The following is a 12,676-nucleotide window of genomic DNA, read 5'->3' on the forward strand; positions in this document are numbered from 1 at the left end:
AAAGAGGCTGTGGTGCAACAGACACCAACAAAACCCACCACCACAACGCACAGATGTACCAAAGCGCATCACTCACCAGGTCAGCTTCGCATTCCCTCTTGCAAGTGCTCTGCGCGTCCACCCACAGGTTGGGGTTCATGTCATTGGGGCATATCCCCGCGTGCGAGTACCGGATCGGGGGTAAAGCTCTCCCTTGCAGAGAGACCTCCAGAAGCAACAGGACGCTGCTCTTCCCCAGCAAGATCCACATCCACCGCGTGAACAGCACCAACACCATCTCAGAACTTCTCCTGGGCAGCGGCGGTGACCGAGCTGGAGGCAGCGCCTGTCTGCCTGGGGTGCCTGCTTTTGGTGCGCCTTAAGTTTTCGAGGAACCCGAGTGCACCTGACTTCTGTAAAAGCCTCAGCAAGCTCCTTTGCTGCCTCTCCTGCTAGAGCAGCTTGGTTTGGACCTCATTGGATTAAAGGTCCTAGGAAGTTACCCCTTATTTTAAGAGAAATGCCAATAGTCTGAGCAGAGTTAGCCCTATTTATACCCTGCCTCTGTTAACAAGTCAGAAAAAGTAAACTTGATTTCTTTGACAGGCACACGCTTCCTATGTCCTGGTGGCAGTCAGACAGATTTGTTGCAAGAAAAAAAGCTGGAAAGAGTTTAAAAGGCTGGAACTGGCACGGTGGGACCCCTGCATGTTTCTGAATGCAGGGAGGCCTTCTTAACCCCTTTAGACCTAAAGTACTTCCCTATGCTAAGAATGGCATTTACTTCTGAAAGAGTACTTGTCTGAATAACAGGGACCCGCGATCAGGGGATTTCCCCACGGCAAGGGGCTACACAATCTCTCGCTAAAAGGAACGAGTAATAGGATTGAAGCAATTAAAGCTAGAATATCATATTTTAACCCAGTAAGTAGGGAAGAAATAACTTATTTAAACTTAGGATCTGCAAAGCAGCATGTCTTCACAGCTTCCCCTGGGGCTCCTCCAGGCTTTTTTCTCCTCTGTGGTGCTGAGGTTTCCAGGATGCTGCTTTTAATGCCACCCTCTAGCCCCACCGAGAAGATGTTAAATTGTGGCCGAATTCTGCCCCCCACTTCCCAACAGCGAGATCCGCACAGCGCACTGCTGACCCCTTTAACAGCCACAAAAAAAAAAAAAAAAAAGAAAAAAAAAAGTAAAAGTTCAACTCCATGGAAACCTGCATAAAGGAATGTACAGCAATTTTGCATTTGAGGGTGGGGGGGTGGAAATTCAGTCAAACTGAGCTCCTCATTCACTGATTATTACAGCAAGGGGCCGACCCTTTCCGTGCTGAGTGCTTGCCAAAATCTAGAAACAAGTGGCAGAGGCCAGAGCTGCTCAGCACCTGCCAGGACCAGAGCCTCTGGGTGGCGGTGCCCGGGGAGCGCCAGGTGAGCTGCATCCCAGCGGGGCTGTGCTGGGTGGGGTGGGGACGGTGCTGCATCGGCATGGGATGCACGGCCCCGTGCTGCTGGGTTTGTTCAGGCAGGGCTGCTTCTAACGGCTGAGCAAGGGCCTGGTTCTCCTCAATGACCACGGCCACAAACCAGTATGACCAGCGGCTGCCGTGGATGGGCCTAAATGCAGGAATGCCCCAGGAGCTGAGGCTCCTGCTCCTCCTGGCACATTTACCTGCTGGTACGCCCTGAGGGCTTCCTCCAAAAGCAAGGGCGAGCAACCTGGGGGGGTCTTCCCCCACCTGTGGCATTTCTGCAGCACCCCAGGCTCAAGAAAGTGGCTCAAGCCATTGGAATTTGTGTCCCCACAGGAATGATATGCACAGCATTTAAATTTCATATGATGTGCAGAGAAAAGTTGTCCAAATTAGCTATTTATAAGGAGCGAAGTCAACCACCAGGCAGCGGTTTGTAGTTGATTTATTCTCTCTGAAACTTCAGAAACCGGCATGACACTTGTACAAAGTGCGGCTGTGCGCAAATGTTTTATTCAGTACTTGTTTACAAAGACAAGCGCAGCACCCTGCGATGCCTAAAAAAGCCAACCCAAAATGACACATTCCCAAGAGGTACTTAAAATTCTTACAGCTCTATTAACAACAAAATCACATGTATTAGAGGTTCTGTTGACTAAACAAAGACACTTTATATTGTACAACGGACTACAGACAGGCTTTGAAAGCAGCTGTACGTGGGGCTCGCCGCGCGTGGCTGTCATGGTGCTGCGGATGGTGATGAGTGTGGGGTCTCACCCACAGCCGCTGGGAGGGCAGGGTTTGTCCTCAGTCCACGGGGTAGCCACCATGGAGAAGATATTTTTCCCTGCCAGGATCCTTTGGGGCTGTTTTAGTGCAATGGGCCAAATGTGGGTCTGCAACATCGGTCCCTGCCTGGTGCCACAAAGCCACCTCCTTGCATGTGTTGGCCATGCTGATAAGAGACCCGGGGGGTGCACCCCAAGTGAGACATCCCATAAGCAGGAAGCAATAACACTACCTCATTTATTTTTCCCCTCTCAGGCTGGGGATCGGTTGCCCAGACGCATGTTGCAGCCATGGGGAGCAGAGCGGGGCTCTGAAGGACCAGACACATGTGGTGGCAGACAGATAGAGCAGTTTTCTGCTCTGCTATGGCCATCTCCATCCAGAGGGATCTTCTCCCAGGACAGGTAAGTCCCCTTGCATCTTTTGGCACCCGGGTTCCATATTCTCTTATCAGTGTGCAAATATATTCAGCTCCAGGCTGATGGAGATAAAAAAGGAGCTCAGCTGGCTGAATGGCGTTCCTCCTGCAGGTCCGCCACCTCGTTCAAGGAAAGGCCATCTGAGTGGCTGGATTTGAACTACTGTCACTCCAAATATTGGGTCAGTGGCACAGTGGAGAGGAGCAGAGGCATCCCATAGAACCTTAGGAAGAGTAAAAAAAAGGGCAAAGGAATTATCCTTAATGATAATGATGATTCTGTTGGGTCACTGTTGGGTCCTATGCCTATAAGGCATAGGAGATTTATGTTAACTGAGAAATCAGGCTTTCAGCAAAACTTTTTCAGAAGAAGCCTTATAAGGAATCGAACCCTGTCTGGATCCAATGGAAATGGGACAGACACTGTCCCCCTGACTTCCACCACTGCAGGAACAGGGAGCACTCAGCCCTTGGCCACTCGAACACTGCCAGCAGAGTGAGGACAACAGCCCCACAAATCTCCCGTTGAAGAGGGCAGGCAGCTCCTGAGGTCAGAGGAGGCAGTGAGGGCTCTGAATAACCCTCATCAGCTGCCTTGTCACGGCCAGGACATCACCAAAAGGCCGTGACCCAGGCTGGCACATCCAGCAGGTGACACGAGTACAGGGACAGCCCTGGGTTGGCTGAGCTCTGCGGGATAAATGCACCCAGCATCTTCTGGGCCTCACTGAGGGCACATTCCTTATCCAGCCCACTCTGCACTCCACAGATGCCCATCTGACACTGCACCACAGCCCTGAAATCCCCCCCAGGATGCCCAGGCTCCTGGTTAGGGCTATGATCTAGAACTGGCCTAACTATTGCTGTTTTCATTGATGATAATTTCTTTGCCCTTTTTCTTACTCTTCTCAAGCTCCAATGGGATGTCCTTGCCCCTCTCCAGTGCCAAGCGCTGATCCAACGTTTGGTGTGGCCCCTTCCATCTGAGGAGGGAAACAGGATAAAGTATAGTTGTGGTTCTGCTTTTTTAACTGCTATGAAAGGAATGGTAAGCTGTTGATGGTGTTTATTAGGCAAAATGAGCAATCCTCACCTGGAATTACCAAGCGGGCGGCAGATTTGCTGGTGCTATTGTGTTAGGGCTCTTGGCAGGAGCTGCCATCCTGCAATGCTCAACCACCCTTCTCCCATTGATCTCTGTTGTGGTGAAGGGGCCCTTGCGAATTCGGCCTCTCGTGCTGCCTGGGCTGGCAGCCACTCGGAGCCCGCATTGCCAACACAAACACAACACACACACAAACACACCGGCCCCTCTCCAGGCCCGGCCATCACTCAGCACTGCCGGCTGGCAGCCTGCTCGCTGCGCCTGTGCCACCAGGAGCCCCAGCGGGTTCGTGGCTTCAGCTGCCCCGGGGCACGGGCTGCAGCAGCCTCTGCTTCACAGGTGCGGCCTCAGAAGGCATCGGGGCGCTGGGCTGGCTGCTGGCTCCCAGCCCTGCCCCAGAGCAGCGAGCTGGGCTGCGTGCCTCCGCCAGGCCTGCTCTGCTGGTGGGGCCCGCTCCATGCTGACATCAGTCCGTCATGCTCTCACGGGCGTCTGGGCACAATGTGAGCTCCCTGCCCTTCCTCCAACAGGACGCTGCTGCATGCAGGTTGCTGAGCATGCAGGGAGCCCCATCCTTCGTGGCCCTACCAGCACCGCTCATGGACCCTGGGCGGCCCTTGTCACCTCACAGATGCAAATGTCACAGAGTGGGAAAGTGCTTTTAAAAACACTCTGTCTCGTTTAGAAAGGAGCAGTGTTGCATTCTGCCTATAAAGCTTGTTGCTTATAAAGTGGGTAGCCCAACATTTCAGAGGGAGCTGCACTGCCCAGATCCCTTCAGGAGCACAGTGGCCAAGCTCTTGCCTCAAGCAATAACATTGCTTCCAAACCCACAGAGAAATACGAATGATGACTCTGGGGCCTCTGCTTTAGCTTTCCCAGGGCCTGCAAAGGGCCACGTCTTCCCCTTTGAGAGCTGCGTGGCACCCACTAACACTGTCAGGACCTGCTTGGAGCCTGGGCCATGGGGGGTGCTCAGAGCATTGCGTCTCACACCTGCCCCGGCCATGGGGCTGGCCAAGCGAGCAGGATTTCTGGCATCATGCAGTGCACCTTGGAACATCACAGCAAAGGCTGCGTTAGAAACAGAGAGCTCTAGAGGCATATTTGGGCTGAAGGGATGCACTGGTGTGCCCGGGTCCTATTTGCAGGGCTGTTTGTATATGTAATTAGCAATGGAAGCATATTTCAGATTCCTACTAGTTCGGATTTTTGTCAGTGTTTGTTCCCTGCGAGTGCCCTCAAGTGCAGGTTCTGACTTCTGAAATCAGCTGTCTGAGCAGATAACCATGCACAGGGCCAGGCCCGGGGAGCCGGGGGCACACTGAGAGCAGCGACTGCTCCCCGCCATGAGCCGCTGTCGCTGTGCGTCCTGCCTGGCGCGCAGATGCTCAGTAAGCAGAAGTTAATGTAGTTAGACAAAAGGGCTCAGTTTGGGGGAAAAAATCAATAATGTCAGGGAGTTTACTACAGGGCACTGGGCCACCTGCTAGAGCTCAGCATTAGGCCTGCACTGTGCTGTTTCGGTGAGAGCTGATGGCACTGCTCTCAGACGAGGCCGGTGCCAGAGTTATTGTTTTATCCCTCAGCAGATGGCTTCTGCTCGGGGGTTTTATCTCTGAGTGCAGACATACGACTAATCATCGTTTGCTTTCTTTCTCTGCTAACGTAAGCCGGGCAGGAAGCAATTGCCAGTTTGATGACGGTTCATTATTGCTAGGTTTATCCTGTCTGAAACAGCACAGCAAGAGGCAAAGAGGGTACAAAGGAAGAGAGTCAACCAGTTATCAGTGAGATATGCGGAAAGCTGGGTGCAGAAGCCTACTTTTCACCAGCCCACCTCTCTCCCTCTCTCGGAAGCAATGCCTTAGGTATCCCATGGACAATTCAGGGAGGCCATAGAGCTGGCATCTTTGGGTTGGGAAGACTGCAAAGGTCAAATGTTGGGAATACATCCATCCTGCCTTACATCGGGATGGTTAGTCTGAATAACAGCACCTAAGGACCCTCCGGCACAGGGTGCAAACAGAAACGTTCCCACTCTTGCAGCACTGCTGTTCTGCATGCACCACAATGTGACCCTCACAGCTGAACAGGTGCCTTGGTTGGTGGTGGTTGTAGCAGAAATGCAAAGTCAGGGCCTGGAGCAGTGATTGAGCACCTGGGGGGAAGGCAGGGCCAGCCCAGGGGAGCCCAGGTGCATGCAATGTGGAGCCAGGATCCACCCTTCCCAGCCCTCATTTAAGGGTTGGCAGTGGAGGTGAGGGGATCTCACTGGAGATCCCTGTGTACCTGAGGCCTTCCACAGGTAAGCAGTTTTTCTTCCTTTGTTTCTGTGTCTATGGCTGCTGCGTTTGGGCTTGTTGTCGTTTGCTGTGGCCTAGGATTGTGCCACTCTGCTATTATTGCTGTGCTTTCCATTACATTGTGGCATTACAGCAGTGATCTTCAGATTTTCTTGCTTCCAGCTCTATTTGAATGCAAACCAAGAATAAAAGTGGCAGTGCAGGCCTGATGTAGGCTCAGCACATCCTTCACCAGAGCATGTAACATCCTTCCAGGAACGTGAGTTAATTTAGTTCCACATGTACTGCTGTAGGAGGCTAATGAATATCATTAAACCCATTGCGCAGATCCACTTCAGTCTGCAAATGACCCTAATTCAACCTTCCTTATTTATTTTAAGGAATTTAAAGCTGGGAGGAAGTCACTTGCTGAGAATCACACAGCAGTAGCCATGGAAGGCTGTGGTCTGAGGCTCCGCTTCCAACCCCACGGCACTGTTTGCTTTTCAAAAACCTAATTTAATATAGAAAATTCTTGTTGCTGTTTGTGATGTGAGCCAACTTATACAAACAGCAAGGTTTTAACCTGCTGTGCAAGTGCTGTTGTGCTTTAAATTAAGCCCCCAGCTCCCGTGTTTTCCCCCTTGAAAAGCCGGAGTTTCTCCTGCTTTGTACTGCAAGCCTTAATTCCCTGTGACTCCTGTGTGCAGGCAGCATCTCATCACTGCTCTGAGCTGGTCCTTTCAGAAAGTTTACAGACCCCTGAGGTCTGAGCTGCAATATTGTAAGGTAAAACAGAACTGCTGCATATTTGCCATTCTTTGTGCTTCATTGTGAAGTTGCCTGCAGCAGAACAGAGGTTTCACCAAATCCCTCAGCCCGAAGCAGCTCAGGGCCCTTGCTGGGTCCAGGAGCCTCTCCAGGAGATGCAGCAACAGGCGACGGATAACCTGGAACTCCCAGAGCTGCTCTGAGGGTTTGGTATCCAAAACTCAGCTATAAACAAAACTAACGTTCACAGAATGGAACTATTTCCATTTCTGCAAATACCACGAAATCCTCGTCGTCAATTCCGTCTTTCTGGAATTTAAATCTAAATTAGGACAAAAATCTTTCTAGCTGCAGATTCCTTGCCTTCTTTTGCCTGGCTGCACACCCTCATGCCTGGCTCTCGTGCACAATGTGGGCTGTGCCTGGAGCAGCCCCACACCTGGAGCTGGGTGTGTTAGCAGCCCCTTGATGCTGAGCTGCCCTGGCTCAGCTTGCAGTGCCCTGTGTGCTCCTTCACCACCAGCTCCATGCCATGCTGTGCCCTGCAGAGCCCAAATGCAGGTGAAGGCCACCGGCAATGATTCATAAATCTGCTCTGGGCCACTGGCACCATTATTAGAAACATCTAGTGCTGACCAAATGCGGAGCTGGTACAAACAGGGCGCAAGTCTGAGCACAAGGCAGAGAGCTGGCAGGTGCTGCCTGCCATGCTGTGATGCTCAGCTTCCATGGGTCTTCATGCACGGCACTCCTGCCTTCCTGCTGCTGGGATGTTTGTCTGTATTTCACAGCTTTTTTTCATTGCTGTTCGTTCTGACTTCAGCTTATTCAATGCCCATTCTTCTTGTAATCTTTTCCTGTTTGCAGCATGAAGAGTCTGCCTGCAGCGCAGCGGGGCTCAAGGAGCTGCAGCTCTTGCTGTTTGGTGGTAGGGCTGAAGATAACCGGCTCTGACGTGCCGGCTGCCGGCAGAGAGCTGCAGGTAACGCTGAGGAGATTGGCGTGGTTTAATTGTTACAATTTCCCTGTGCGTGTTGTGCTCGCCGTGCTACCCAACCAATTGCTGGGATTGTGTTTTAACAGTGACTGCAGCAGGCCTTCTGTGAGCCCTGAGGTACAAAGGAATTGTAGCATCATTAGAGGCAAATGTTTCAAACGTGCTCTGCAATGGCCTGATCCTTCTCTGGTGGAAGAAGATGGAAAATATTCTCCTGACTTCAAAGGGGAGTGGGGTGAGTTTGCAGCCAAACCCCCCTGGAAATCCCACCCGGCGCTTGATTTTTCTTGACCCGAAGGCCTGTTCAGAGCTCTGCTCCACAAAGTGAGTTTTCAGGAGTGAGTTCAGCCCTGGCTTCACATAGGAGCAGCATCTGAACTGCTGCAAGCCCAGAGGATGACTTGGCCCTCCTGAGTGCTGGTTTCTGCTGTGGGCGTCCTGCTGGCACGGCTCTGGCCGTGGGGACTCTTAGGGCAATGGGATTCCTAGTGGGGTGCTTCAGTTCGGAGGGGTGAACTCCAGCCAGGCTGCCTGGAGCGGGATGGGAGGAGCTGGGGCACCATCACAGGAGCTTTGCTTTGCTTTGCTCTGCCTCGGGCATGACAACAAATTGACCCATGTGCCTGCTAAGCCTTTACATCACCTCTGCTACCCATGGCTGCAGCTGTGCCTGCAGCTCTGTACTTACTGCAGCTTTGTGTGCGCAGTGGAAAAAAACAGACTTCCTACAGACTTTGAGATTTCCATGAACAAAGTTATTTTTACAATCAATCAGATCTGTTATGTGGCATTATTATCCACCTGGAACCTGCTCCCAGCCCTGCTGCTGCCTCACTGTGTGAGCTGAGATCGCATCTTCCTTCCTGCCACAGCCTCCACCTCCCTGAGGGGGACTCCGAGGTCATGAGTGGTTCCCAAGCACTCTGTGACATCTTGTCTCCTGTGCCCCTGCTTGCTATTACTGCGGAAGCACCACGTGGTTGTGGTGCTGCCACAACCCCTGAAACTGCCTGGAAAAAATTGATTATGCAAAAATGGCATCCACAGCCGCTTGTTTCTGTGCATCTTGAGCTTGCACACAGCCTTACTGTGAGACCTCAGCCCTTCAGAGTTTAGCACAACCCTTCTGAACTCACACACATGCACTTTTTTCTTTTTTTCTTTTTCTTTTTTACTTTGCTGTGGCCAAAAATCTGCTAATGCTGCTGCTTCAGAGCACATAACTTGGTTTGCACTTTCTCAGCTCCTGATTTCTCTGAGGAATCGCTGCATACCAATGGGGTGGCCATAGAAAACCAGGTTAGTGCACAGTAGGGGCTTTCATGGCTGCTAATCTTGATGACAAAATTATTCGAACAAACACTTCTTGTGTCACCAATATATATTATGTAAAACCTTGTGACTTTGATTATGCGTCTATAATACAGATTAGTCTGTTTGGGTGTTTGGTGCTGACCTCCAATAAGCTCCTAAAGTATTAGCAAGAATTTGCAAGTGACAGGCAGGCAGAGGTGCTGCTCTGCCTAATCCCATTCTCAAAACTCGGACTATGTGTGTCTGAACAGTTTCTGTTCCTTTCCTTAAAGCACTGGGTTATTTCCTTCTCTGCTCCCTCCCCATTGCCTTTGCCCACCTCTCCGCTGCTTTGATGTATCACAAATGTTGGAAGATTTAGCAAACCTTATGGATCAGAGCCAGGAAGACAGCGAGAACAAATTTAGAATAGGAGGCAGAGAATGTACCAGCTGAGAGGTGATGCTGTCAATCTCCATGGAGACCTCTTTAGTTACAGCTTTGCTAATTACTCTGTTGAATTGAATAGCGTCTGCTAGAAAGTCCATCCAAGTCAATGGAGAGTTTCTAACTGACGTGTAGCTGCAGCTGCCCGCGTGTCAGCACTGTGAAGAGTGTGCAGGGCACAGCTCCTGAGTGTGACCAGTTTGATTCACGTCTGTGGCTTCCTCTGTGATGGTTAAAATGCAACCGAAGGAGAATCTAGACCTTGCTCTGGTCTTCTGCATGGGGCCAGGATCTCCTAAAAGAATTACAGCCCCACAGAAACAAGTTTAGGCCTTGCCTTACCAAAATCCTTAGTGCTATGGATTTATAGCTATGTTTATAAATGCAGGTGAACCATCTCCGCTGTCTGCCAACAGCATGTGGATTTCCAACACGAGCCATCAGGAGTTGAACTTGGAGCAGACCCACGGAAACCTTTTGGCTCCAAATGTCCCTGCAGGACACTGAGCAGGAGCGCAGCGTGCCCCGGCCAGGCCACTTCCATGGCTTGGGAGAGCAAGGTGAGAGTCCCCAGGCCTGGGCAGAGAGGAATGCAGCCAGATGCCCAGAGGGAAGCCAAGGAGCCCCTGAGCTGCTCAGCTTTCTGGGTTGGACATCGCTCGGCTCAGAGGAGGCTCTGGGACCAACCCCCCGGGCAGAAGTTCAGATCCACGCACTGCAGCTCGAGCTTGTCACTGCTCGAAGCTGAACTGCCTTTAGCCACTAATCCACTGAACAATTTCCAGTCGTTATCAAAATCTACCGGACTTCTTAACCACGAGTCCCTGAGCTGATATACCACCCCACTCAGGTTCCAGTTCCCTGCCTTGTTTGCTCAGAAATGATTTGTTTGTGCTACGAATAGGAACAATGTTAAATTAACAACTGAAAAAGTAAATAATCCACCTAATTTCTGAAGTGATGTGTTGGGCGGAGCAGGTCCTTCTCAATTCCCCAGATACTGAAGACGTTTTCCAATGCGAGCTGTGTGCCCTCACCTCCTGCCACCCCGTTCTCAAGGCCTGTTGGTGGATTTCTGTAGGCCTGGACATCGAAGCATGGTGGAGCCTGGGGTGAGCATCCAAAGTCTGTCCGCTGCTTGATGCTAGAGGAGAGCTGGGATGTGGGTACAGTGCAGCATGAGCAAAAATGAAGGGAAGAGGAGAACATACTAGAAAAATCTGAGAGCTGCCCTCAATCCCAGCCCTTAGCACCACTGTCAGTGTATCAGTTCCTACTTGGTAACTTGCTCGGAGGAGCTGTGAGTTTAGGTCAGAAGAAGGGCAATTGCTATGAGTTAGCTTAGCTCTGTGGGTACTGGGTTTGGCTTTCAATTCATTTCACCTTCATTCCTCACCAGCCCTGCAGTCTGCCTGGGCCTTGGTGTTTTATGGCTTTAAATCTGTGTGCGGCTGTGCTTTAAGTGTGATGGTTATGTTTTCTGGCTATCCCTAAATCTTCCAGTACCTTACTGCCAGGACAGGGCTGGGTGGGGAATGGGTGTTTCAAATGCAGTGATACAGCTGTATCTGTGCTCACTGATGAACTGGGGGTTAAACCTTTAAAAAGGTGTTTAATAATAACTTTAAATGGCTGAGATGTTGGTTAAAAGAGCTGGTGAATTAAACCTGAAGTGCAAAGGGAGCAAAAGACTTCACAAGCCTTGAAATACAGAAAGGGGCACAGACCTAACGGACGGATGGGGGTTTCTCCAAAAAAGGAGAAAAGAACCCTTGCAGAAGCTCGGTCCCAGCCAGCAGCCTGCAAAAAGGCAGAGATTACATGGAAGCCAATTAAATCCAGAAAACTTCTGAGGACAAAGAATGGCCCGCTGATGTGGACGGGTCCCTGGTGGCTGCTGCGAGCAGCAGGCTGTCAAAGCGCGTCACATCTCAGCACTGCTTGGCTCTGCCACGCGTTCCGGGGCTCCCACTGATGCCCAAAGGCCCAGGGCTTCGCCCGAGGCTGGTGAGCACCTGTGAGTCCCAGACAAAACCCCAAGTATCGCTCCCTTGGGCTCTTCCTGTGCTTCCACCTCTTGCTATGGCTCAGAGCAGGGGCTCAGTGTGCTGCTGCTGAAGGCCAAGGCCATTTTGGAGGGACACTCAGGAAGCAAAGTGGCTGCTGTTTTTTGGGCAGCTGAGCCATGAGCACACAGCACTGGGTGCAGATCCCAGCAGCATCCCCAGGTAACGGCCAGCAGCCTGCTGCCATCAACACGGCCACACAGGCCCCGCTGCTCAGCGTATGGAAACACACACACAGCTGTGGATGGGGAAAGGAGCAAGGAAGGAGCGAGTGCTTGGCTGCGCTCGGTTCTGATGCATGCACACTAGTGCCAATAAACGGGGTAACGGCGAGGCCGGGCTGAGGCTCAGGGAGCAAGCACGGGCAGGAAGGGCAAAGGCGGCAGCCGGCAGTGCTGAGTCCTAATCCTCTTCTGCAGCCTTTCTTGCGAGAGGAAATCTTATGACTCCAGGGAGAAGACATTGTGTAACCCAGCGACGGTGCCCCGGGCTGCGTTAACGGGGCTTGGCACCAGCACTGGAGGTGGGGGGAGACCGCCCCGCGCAGCGCCTCCGAGCGCCGAGAAGCCGCGGTGAGGCCCCGGGAGCGGAGCGCCGCCAGAGCACGAGGAACAGCCCCGCACCCCGAACGCGGCCGCTCGCGGAGCCGGGCTGCGCGTCCCTTCGTGCTGCGGCAGCGCGCACAGCTCCGCGATCCGCAGCGGGGAAGCGGCGCGGAGACGCCGGGGACGCGCAGGAGCGCGGCGCGGTCAGCGCTCCCCGCCCGGCGCTCCCGCGGTCCCGCCCTGACACCTAGCGGTGCGCGGCACGCTGCACCCCGCCCGCTCCCCGTGGCCGCGGGGAGCCCGCGCGCTTCATCGCACGGATTGTTCCATCGCGATCGCTCGGAGCCGTCCCGCCGCGCACGGCAGCGTTTGTTGCCCGGAGCGCGGGCGCCTCTCAGCCACGCGGAGCTTCTCTCAGCCCCGGCCGCCGGCTCCGAGCGCTCGGGATCCGCGGTGCGGGGCAGCGCTGCCCCACGGCCGTCAGCGCGCGGCACACGTACGCGCCTGGGC

The 12,676-nt window shown here is 52.8% G+C and overlaps 1 long non-coding RNA gene across 2 annotated transcripts; it reads left to right on the forward strand.

Annotated features, from left to right (window-relative positions):
* LOC110407472 lies at positions 6,037-11,609 on the forward strand. 2 transcript variants are annotated; one of them, XR_002443909.1, is made up of 4 exons: positions 6,037-6,070; positions 7,686-7,800; positions 7,902-8,050; positions 9,944-11,609. It is a non-coding gene; the product is annotated as an uncharacterized LOC110407472 (long non-coding RNA). The 2 variants fall into 2 exon arrangements; XR_002443908.1 differs by having other exon boundaries at positions 7,902-11,609.

Source organism: Numida meleagris, chromosome 17 (assembly GCF_002078875.1).
Source record: "Numida meleagris isolate 19003 breed g44 Domestic line chromosome 17, NumMel1.0, whole genome shotgun sequence".
Classification (NCBI taxonomy): Eukaryota; Metazoa; Chordata; class Aves; order Galliformes; family Numididae; genus Numida; species Numida meleagris.